Source organism: Nicotiana attenuata, unplaced genomic scaffold (genome assembly GCF_001879085.1).
Source record: "Nicotiana attenuata strain UT unplaced genomic scaffold, NIATTr2, whole genome shotgun sequence".
NCBI classification, from domain to species: Eukaryota; Viridiplantae; Streptophyta; class Magnoliopsida; order Solanales; family Solanaceae; genus Nicotiana; species Nicotiana attenuata.
This window is the reverse complement of record NW_017673410.1, coordinates 6,888-15,915: the sequence shown is the minus strand read 5'-3', so window position 1 is coordinate 15,915 and position 9,028 is coordinate 6,888. Positions and strand designations below refer to the sequence as shown.

Here is a 9,028-nt window from a genome sequence, read left to right as displayed (position 1 = left end):
TCGGTAAGTGCATATATGCTCACCACCATGTATATACCATCCCCAAAACCCACTACCAGAAATTAGGCTTGTGGAACGCTTCTTTTGGCAACAGTTGTATAACCGTTGCTATAGCAAATCTAAGGTAACGGTTATACCCGTTGCCTAAGGGTATTGGTCCTATTGGGACACTTTAGCTCCTAAACCGTTGCGCAAGTGACAGGACCGTTGCAATAGCCGTACCTACAGTAACGGTTTCTGAAGCCGTTCTAAGAAGAGTAACTGTGGCGACGGTTCTTGGAACAAATAGTCTGCTGCAACGGTTTCTTTCCTTCTTTTTTAATTTCACTGAACCCAGAGCTGCAGAACCTACAAGGTTTCTTTTTTCTTTTAGCTTAACTTTCTAATATATTTAAACCCACAGAAAATAAGGCATATCAAAACAATAGCCTCCAAAGTACATCACTCTTAAAACACATCGAAGATTAACAAAGCCAGATCTCGTTTTCATGTGACTTATGGAGCTCGCTGATCTAGGGCCACCGTTTCCTTCTCTTGCTTGGTCTCCACGATAAAAGCCAGAACTGACCATTATTGGTCCGAAAAATACTAACCCATTCTCTATTAGTTATTTTCAGGTTAGTATTTTTTTCATATTACTGCAATGGAATTTTGGGGGGTTTCTTCTAATTTGTTCAATCTTATCTCATCTAAGTGGGTGAATAGGCTAATAATCAATTTTGGGATTATAAGTGTGTGGGTAAAAGGATTTCGAATACCTAAATGTGCTTTGGTATGTTGAACGAAATTAGATATTGCATTGAGTGAGTTGCTTGCTTGTTGGCGTTAAAATTATGCTTTGCACATCAGACGTTTGACAAAATGCCGGACCATTAGTAGCAAGCAGGCTCATTCTATTTCTTTTCTTTTTTTCAAGGATTAATCACTGTTCCCTGGACAATTGAATAGCCACTAGTTTTTTCTTTTTCTTAACAAGGTAAAAAAAAAGCTTGCTACTAATGAAAGGATTGAAATTATGACTTTGAACATGTAACACATTGTATAAATCTGCTTACGGAATTGAAAAATGAACATATACGTCACAAGCTTAATAGACTGTTTAATTATCTTACAAAGATACCACATACATCTAGATCAAATATATTTACAGAATGTGTAATCGCACATACTAGAATAACGTATCTCCATTTTAATATGAAAACACAAGGAATATACATAGAAATAAATTTAGAACCCTGTATTGGATTAGTCTCACTTTATCGAACCTTATGTTTTTAGGAGTTCTGATGTTAGAAAAATTGCGTTTGTCATACTCTTGTAATGACATATATAATGATGTTTGCTTTAGTCAAAGATTGAGGTGTATCTTAGCCCCTTGTCCTACTTGTTGTGGTTCATTGGTTTTAGTATGATAATTAGCGCAATACTCAGTATTTTGACATCATGAATAAAAATAGAAAATTACAAAAAACAAATAACATTGAACCAACTTAGGATCTAATCTGACATTACTCGATGTGAATTTATAATCACTTAGACTATTAGCCGCAATATGCTCCAGCTTTGCCTTCACGAGTAACTGCTTGAGCATGTCAAGTGTAGGTCTATATCCATGTCTGGACGGCTACCATTCTGACAGTATAGCACCATACCAATATTTTTTTTGGTTTGCAATGATTAAATGTAGAAAAATTTCATTATTATGGAGCTAAGCTAACAAAAAAAATATAAAACAATAGTGGTTGACTATGGTAAATTTTAATATACACAGGTGAAATTTTTGTAGATCTTTGTACCTTTCAGTAAAAGCTCGTCAAAGCTCGTCTGGAGTCTCTTGGCGCATATTCTTTTTTAAATATTTATCATGTGACTCGAATTTCTATGAATTTGGAAATTAAAAGAATAATGATTAAGTGAACACTTTGGCAAAATGAACCTATGAGCAGTATAAATTTGGTTTAATTTTGTCGGTTTATTATAATTTATTGAGTAAATTACAACTAGTTGTATCACTTTGTCATCCTGTTGCTTAGTCTGACCCTTAAATATTTCTTGTACTGGATATTTTGAGAACTATTCACTCTAATTGCACAAAGCATCCATGTAGTTATAGTTTATGACTATTGTAGTTTTCTCGACACGAGACCAATTTGAACAAGACAGACAGTTAGAAAGACAATAAGTATGAATCTCAATTATTGTCAAATTGACATCCACATCAGAGTAAGCAAACAGATTCATCAAAAAAGTCCCAACTCTTTTGTGAATGGGGGATGGAAGGGCCCTTTCAGCCGGTACTAGAAAATATAGTTCGAGGAATGAGGTTTATTATTTATCTGGAAGTTGGAACTTCTGTTTTTTTCTCTTGTGGGCATAATAAAAAAAATCCAAGTCTCGTGTTGGGTCAATTTTTTTAAAAATTTTATAGTTTGAGATTGCTTCAGTGAGAAACCTGAACTTGCATTTTCTCTCTATTTTCTATTCCGTATTAGCTGGATCAAGTATTCTACTACTTGTACTGCCTTTCGTAGTTTAAGATCATTGAACATGTTTTTTTTTAATTTAAAGGGAGTTAAATTGGATTGTATTGAGATGGATTAACAGGTCAATTATGTATTTGACAAAAGATCTTTTAGCACATCATATTAGTATTTGGCATAAAACTGTGAGTGTCTACAAATCATATTAGGGTTCATTATCCTATTATTGTGGTTTGATATATTTTCATGTTTAACTTCAGCTGGTGTAAGAATCTTGGTTCCATAAGCTCGACATGATGCTGCGAAGTTCTGGTTTTGTTGTAGATATGAAATGCCAGCTCATGTATTATCTAAATGGTATGTTCATGTGTTTCATAAGAGTCTATGTTTCCTTAAATTCTCACATTTAACTTCACTTTGAATGGAGTATTCTTGTCTTCTTAAGTGAATCCAACTAAGACTGTCTTTAACGGACCAAATACAGTTCATTCATTGTATGTACATGTATGTGTGTGTGTATATACATATATATATAAATATTGGAAGAGTATGCTCGAGCAACTACTTTTAGAAACTAATGGGTTATTCTGGCTAAGTCTTACAACTAGCATCAACTAAGCTTTTACTTGCAAAAGTAAAGCTTATTACTTGTAAATAATTCCTTCCTGCACGCAGAGTACAAGAATAGGTTCTTCTTGCTAATATAACCTGAAATTAGAGAATTCTATTGGGGACAAAGATTATCAAACTCTTGTCTGGTAACTTTGTGATTTTCAATTTGGATTATTTATTGTATTTCTTTTTGTTGACATCATCCTAATTACAAGAACTTATTTGATGGACTGACTAAAATAAATATAATGTGTCTTTACTTTGACACCATTTAGAAAAATAACGAGCCTTATAATCAGGCCAATCTAAAAGTCTTAGGATTTTGTGTTAATCTCCGTGATATGGTCGAAATGAAAGATCTATTTTTTTTGTTAATTTTTCAATACAACTTAAATACTTTCCTTTAGTCCTGTTTGTATTAGCTTGTAACTTCTGTGTTTGCCTTTTTCTTTATCTAGCTCTTTTATGACGTGACTTGACATAGTATACATGTATTGAGAAAATTTTCTTGTGAAAATTTTGTTGAATAATTAATTTATTATTTTTGTAGGTAAAGCAAATGAACAAGGGAAGACACAAGAGTGAAGACCTTAAACATTTGGTTGATCGTCACATGCTCTACGAATCTTTTATAGTAGAACTTTTTGCAAACTTATGTATGTTAGCTCCTGAATTATCAAACAATATATAATTTTCCATTTATATGTGGATAACACTAGTAGAGTATTTTGGAGTATGCTAATGAATAAATCCTTCGCAATTAATATAAATTTTAGTATGGTATATTTCATTATATAGGTAATCAATTCATCGTTGTTTTGTATTACACCACTACAATAGGTTCCATAAAGCGTTGCAATAGTCTCTACAAAACTGTTATAATAGATAATAAAACTGTTGCAATAGCCCAAAATAGCCGTTGCAATAACCCCAAATAACCGTTACAATAGTTCCTAATGGTCGTTGCTATAGCCTAAAGTATCGTTGCAAAAGTACTATTGCAACGGTGTTAAATCGTTCCACTTGAATAAATAACCGTTGCAATAAATAGTTCTTTAGCAACGTTTTAAATACCGTTACAATAGCAGTCCCTATGGCAACAGTTGTGTAACCGTTGCAAGAAACCTTTGCGATAGATCTATTGGCACGCGACCTGATGAAATGGTCCTCGAACCGTTGCGATAGGTCTACTGCAACGGTTTTACTATCTATTGCAACGGTTTTACTATCTATTGCAACGGTTTCTAATGCGTTACCGTAGGCCTATTTTCTAGTTGTGACCTTAAACACATAGCAATCAAGTCAAATCCTAGGGGTTTCCCTCCTAACAAGGTTAGCCAAGAGAATTACCTCCACTGGTAGCCTTTAACCTTCCAAAATTGCTTTTCCTCTCAAATCAACCTCCGAAAGAGCTGAATCTAGACAAATACAACTCAATAACATCAAATAAAGCCGTAAAAATAAACCCCAAACAGTAAAGTTCAAATCTTTAATCAAATATACAAAGTCAACCAAAAAGTCAACAAGGGCTCGCACCTCGAAATCCAACTAAACTCGCCAGTCCGAACACCCATTCTAATATGAGTCAAAATATACATGTTTCATCCAAAATCGACTCTTTATCGGGGTTCTATTCTAAATTTCCAAAAGGTTTTCCAATATCTCCCACCCCCTCCCCAAATTTCTCTTCCAAATATCATAATTTATGTGTAAACATCCATGGGGAAACAAGATGTAATTTCAAAATCAAGTATAAATCACTTACCCTCAAAGAGGTGATAAAATTCTCCTCAAAAATCCCCTCTGGCAGTGCTCCAAAACTCAAATCAATGAAAAATGCTCAAACCGTCGAAATATACCTTCTGCCTAGCGACTTCCACATTTGCATCAAATTTGTTGCTTCTGCAGTCATATCCTAACTTATGTGAGGTCACTTAAGTTTCGGACCACTTGCACCTATGGAACTCCGCTTCTGCGAACCCGTAGGTGTGACAAAAATCCCGTTTCTGCGCAGAACTCCCCAAGCTTGCCTATCTCCGCTTTTGCTCCCAATAATTCCGCATCTCCAATCTTGCAGATGCGCATAAATCTTCGCATCTATGGACCTTCCAATCCCAGTCTTACCTGAATCTACGGATGCTTTTCTACTTCTGCGGGCTCGCACCTACGGGAAACCTCACAGGTGCGATACACCAGAACCAAAACATCCATCCAACATCAAATGATTTGAAACCCATCGAAAACACCCCTAAGCCCCCTGGACCTAGTCCAATCATACTAGCAAGTCCTAATACCTTCCCCAAACCTATCCAAAGTCTAAGAATCAATTATTGAAACCCAAGTTGAACTTCTCTTATATTCATTAGCTTCTAAACTTCAAACCACGTGTTTGATTTAAGCCTAACCAATCCGGATTCCAATCAAACTTTGGATACAAGTTCCAAATGATATAACAAACCTATACCAAGTTCCGAAATAACAATCCGACTATGATAACATCAAAGTTAGCCCCAACTCAAACCTATTAACTCTGCAATCTCACCAATTGCCAAGTTTCGGCAAATAGAGCCAAAATATCCTAGGAACCTCCAAATCAAATCCCGAACATACGCTAAAATCTAAAATCACCATATGAATTTATTGGAACCATCGAAACACCAATTCGAGGTCATTTATAATTTAGTCAAACGTTAGTTAACTCTTACAACTTAGGCTTCCAAAATGAGACTAAGTGTCTCAATTCGCTCTCAAACATTTCCGAAGCCAAACCAACCTCCCCAGGAGTCAAAAAACAAGAAACACACATATTGGAAGCATATACACAAAACAACCAGTTGGGTTGTCACAGAAGGGGTCTCGGCGGTCGGGTGTGTTTCGGAAGGATTCTGGAGCATTTTGGTGTCTTATAGCAGTCCTGATTTTGGTTCTTCACACATGCGATAGATTGGTTGTAGGTTCAAGGCCACTTTCGCGGATTGTCTATCGCTTTTGCGAAGTTAAAATGGTTTGGAAGTGGTGACTTCTGCGTTAGAAAGAGTGCAGGTATGTGGCTGCACCTGCAGAGTTTTAGTCGCAGATACGAGGAACAAACCTGGCATAGGAGTCCACATTTGAAAAATGTATGGTGTAGATGCGGGGTCACATTTGCGATGGGTGTTGTGCATTTGCAAAGTCGCAGGTGTGAAGGTTGGAAGCCTGAATGGAGTTTTCATATGCCGGGGGGGGAGATGGGGGAGGGAGAGGGGATAGGGCGCAGATGTAGTATCACAGATGTGATGGTCTTTTCCGTAGATGCTAGACGACTGGCAGACTTTATAATTTTGAGGGTTAGCTCAATTTTTCCCTATTTTGAGATTTGAAGCTCGGGAAGGAATCTTTTGAGGAGATTTTTATCACTACTTTAAGGGTAAGTAATTTCGGCTGTGGCACCTCATTTTTCACCCCGAAAGGGTATAGGGGAGTTTTTTCAATTAAAATGACATTAATCAAAATGGGATTATTTTATTTAATTTTTAGAGTCACCACTTGGAATAGTTTATTTGATGTCCCAAGTCACCGATTTATTTTAAATCCCAAATCAAGGAAATCGACTTTATTTAGAAGTCTGCGAAACCAGAAATTCTTAGTAAGGAATTCTGTTAACCCGTGAGAAGGTGTTAGGCATTGCCGGGATCCGTGGTTCGAGCACGGTCGCTTAACTATTAATATTGGCCTAATTATCTGATTTACTACATATTTTAAACCTAGTGTGCATTTTTAAACTTTATAACCGCTTTTAATTATTTTTATGGAATTATTCTGGAACAAGTTACGGTTGTCGTACACTTGTTTGTTTGATACACATTGCGAATCATGTCACGGGAACCGTACCCACGATCTACAACATTTTTAGTTTAATAAATTTATTAGATGTTGTGGCCGGGTCACATAGATTTACCCCCAGATTTGGAAATTAAGTATCACAACTACGTCACGGGAACCGTACCCGTAGCAATGATGATTTTATTATAAACGCACCTAAAGTAAACTATGAATGTTCAAACTTGTTTAATACCTAAGTTATAATATTAGTGTAAGGGCCATAGGTGATTCAATTGTAGATGGCACACCTCAATTTATTTTAAAAGAATTATACTTAATTAAAGCAATCTAAGGATGTTCTTATTTAAAACTAATTTGAACTTAATATAAAGCTATTAATTAGATACAATGCTTTGGGGTATAGGTATTGGGCCTTTAGTCATTTTTTTTTGGATAAGGGGAATCGGGCCAGCAGTAGCCCATTAGGTTATTTGGTCAGGGCCACACCCACATTGATGTTGTATTGCGCTCAGAATTCAGCTCAAAAATGAAAGAGATTCAAGGGCTTTGACTGGTCCGACTTTGAACAAGGCTGGCCCACATTGGGCTTATAATAGGCGAGCCCAGTCACTAATCATTTCTAGCTGGGCCTATCCACCTCTACATCTGAACTAGCCATACTTACGCATTTATCAAAAGAATTGCAACAAACGATTCACTTTTAATATAGAAGAATCAGAATCCGTAAAAAAATTTCAAAACACAATTCAAGCTTTGAAGATTAATTTCACTAATGTGATTTGCAGGACATAAAAGGCATTTATTTGCATTATTGTTCACAAGAAAAACCTTTATAACTGAACTACACTATTGGGTTTAATTCCCAAGCCCAGTAGCCTGGGCCCAGACTTGCTCAAATAATTCCAGATTGGCCTTGTTGCAAGTCTGGCCCAAATTGTATTCAAACAATTCTACAATAATGGGGCTATGCTTATTACAAGGTAAATCATCTTGTTATGACCTTAAACTAGTAATCAGACATAATCGAACTTGAATTTAACATTCCAACAGTCCATTTTACTATTGACAGTCCATACATTACAACATGCTCCTAAATACAACTTTGTGTCTAAAAGAAAAGCAAGAAAAGTTTAAGATAAAAAGTAACATTTTTCCTAACTATAAGTCTTTCAGCTATTACAAAAAAACCTTTTGAACCAACTTCAGCTTGCAAGAAATTCAGCTATAGAGTTGTTTCCTACAAGCCAAGCCTTGAATTCCAGCCCTGAAACTTCTTTGCCTTATTGCCATTCATATACAAAACAACAGAAATAAAGTACACATTTCAGTGTTTGCAGAAATCCATTTGTTGGTGTATTCATAACTAAAATGACAAAGCAGCAGAAAGAAAGAAAGAAAACCACTTCAGCAATCGAAGTTCACATTTAGTATAAGGTCTTGCCTAAAAATCTTCAGACTTAGACATCTTTCAAAGAAGGAGTTACAAACATTAGTAAGCCAAACAAAGGGAGTCATGTTAGTGCATTTCCATGTTCAACAAATAAAATCTACTATATTTTTACCAAATCAGTCAAATATCACATGGAAACTCATTCATTATACATATCTTGCAAACTTGCTGATACTATATTATCTCAAAACAAGAAGTACGTGAGGAAAAGTGAGATTAGTACCTTGCAGCAGCAAGAAACAAGCAGTAAACAAATGAAATGTTTGACCAAAACCTTAAGGAAGGAGCAGCCAACAAAAGACCAAGCAGCAACAGTGCAAAACCAACCCAGAAAACCAGAATCAACACTCAAATGTCTCCAAAATCAGAGTATCAGAAAATTAGCCTAGAAGCTTAATCAGATAAACTGAACTTTTCAGGAAAAAGGTTTCGAGGAGCTTTTCTCTTTCTCTTTCAGAGCTTTTGGGTGCAGAAAATGCTGATGAATGTGTGTGAAAAATGGGTGAATGGCTTTCTTTTTATAGTGCATATTCAAAAATGGCATCTAAGGAATATTCTACCCTAATTCCTTAGATAGTACAACATATTTTCAGAGGATAAAATTTCCAGCTGTCCATTTCAGCATCTTTTAAAACCATTTTTTGGACAGCTGGTACTTCTAGAA

The 9,028-nt window shown here is 35.7% G+C and overlaps 1 long non-coding RNA gene across 1 annotated transcript; it reads left to right on the top strand.

The window, feature by feature from the left end:
* The first annotated feature begins 309 nt into the window (after nucleotides 1–309).
* Nucleotides 310–3,877, top strand: LOC109216312. Its single transcript, XR_002066469.1, has 3 exons — nucleotides 310–617; nucleotides 2,741–2,837; nucleotides 3,643–3,877. It is a non-coding gene; the product is annotated as an uncharacterized LOC109216312 (long non-coding RNA).
* The last annotated feature ends 5,151 nt before the right edge of the window (nucleotides 3,878–9,028 follow it).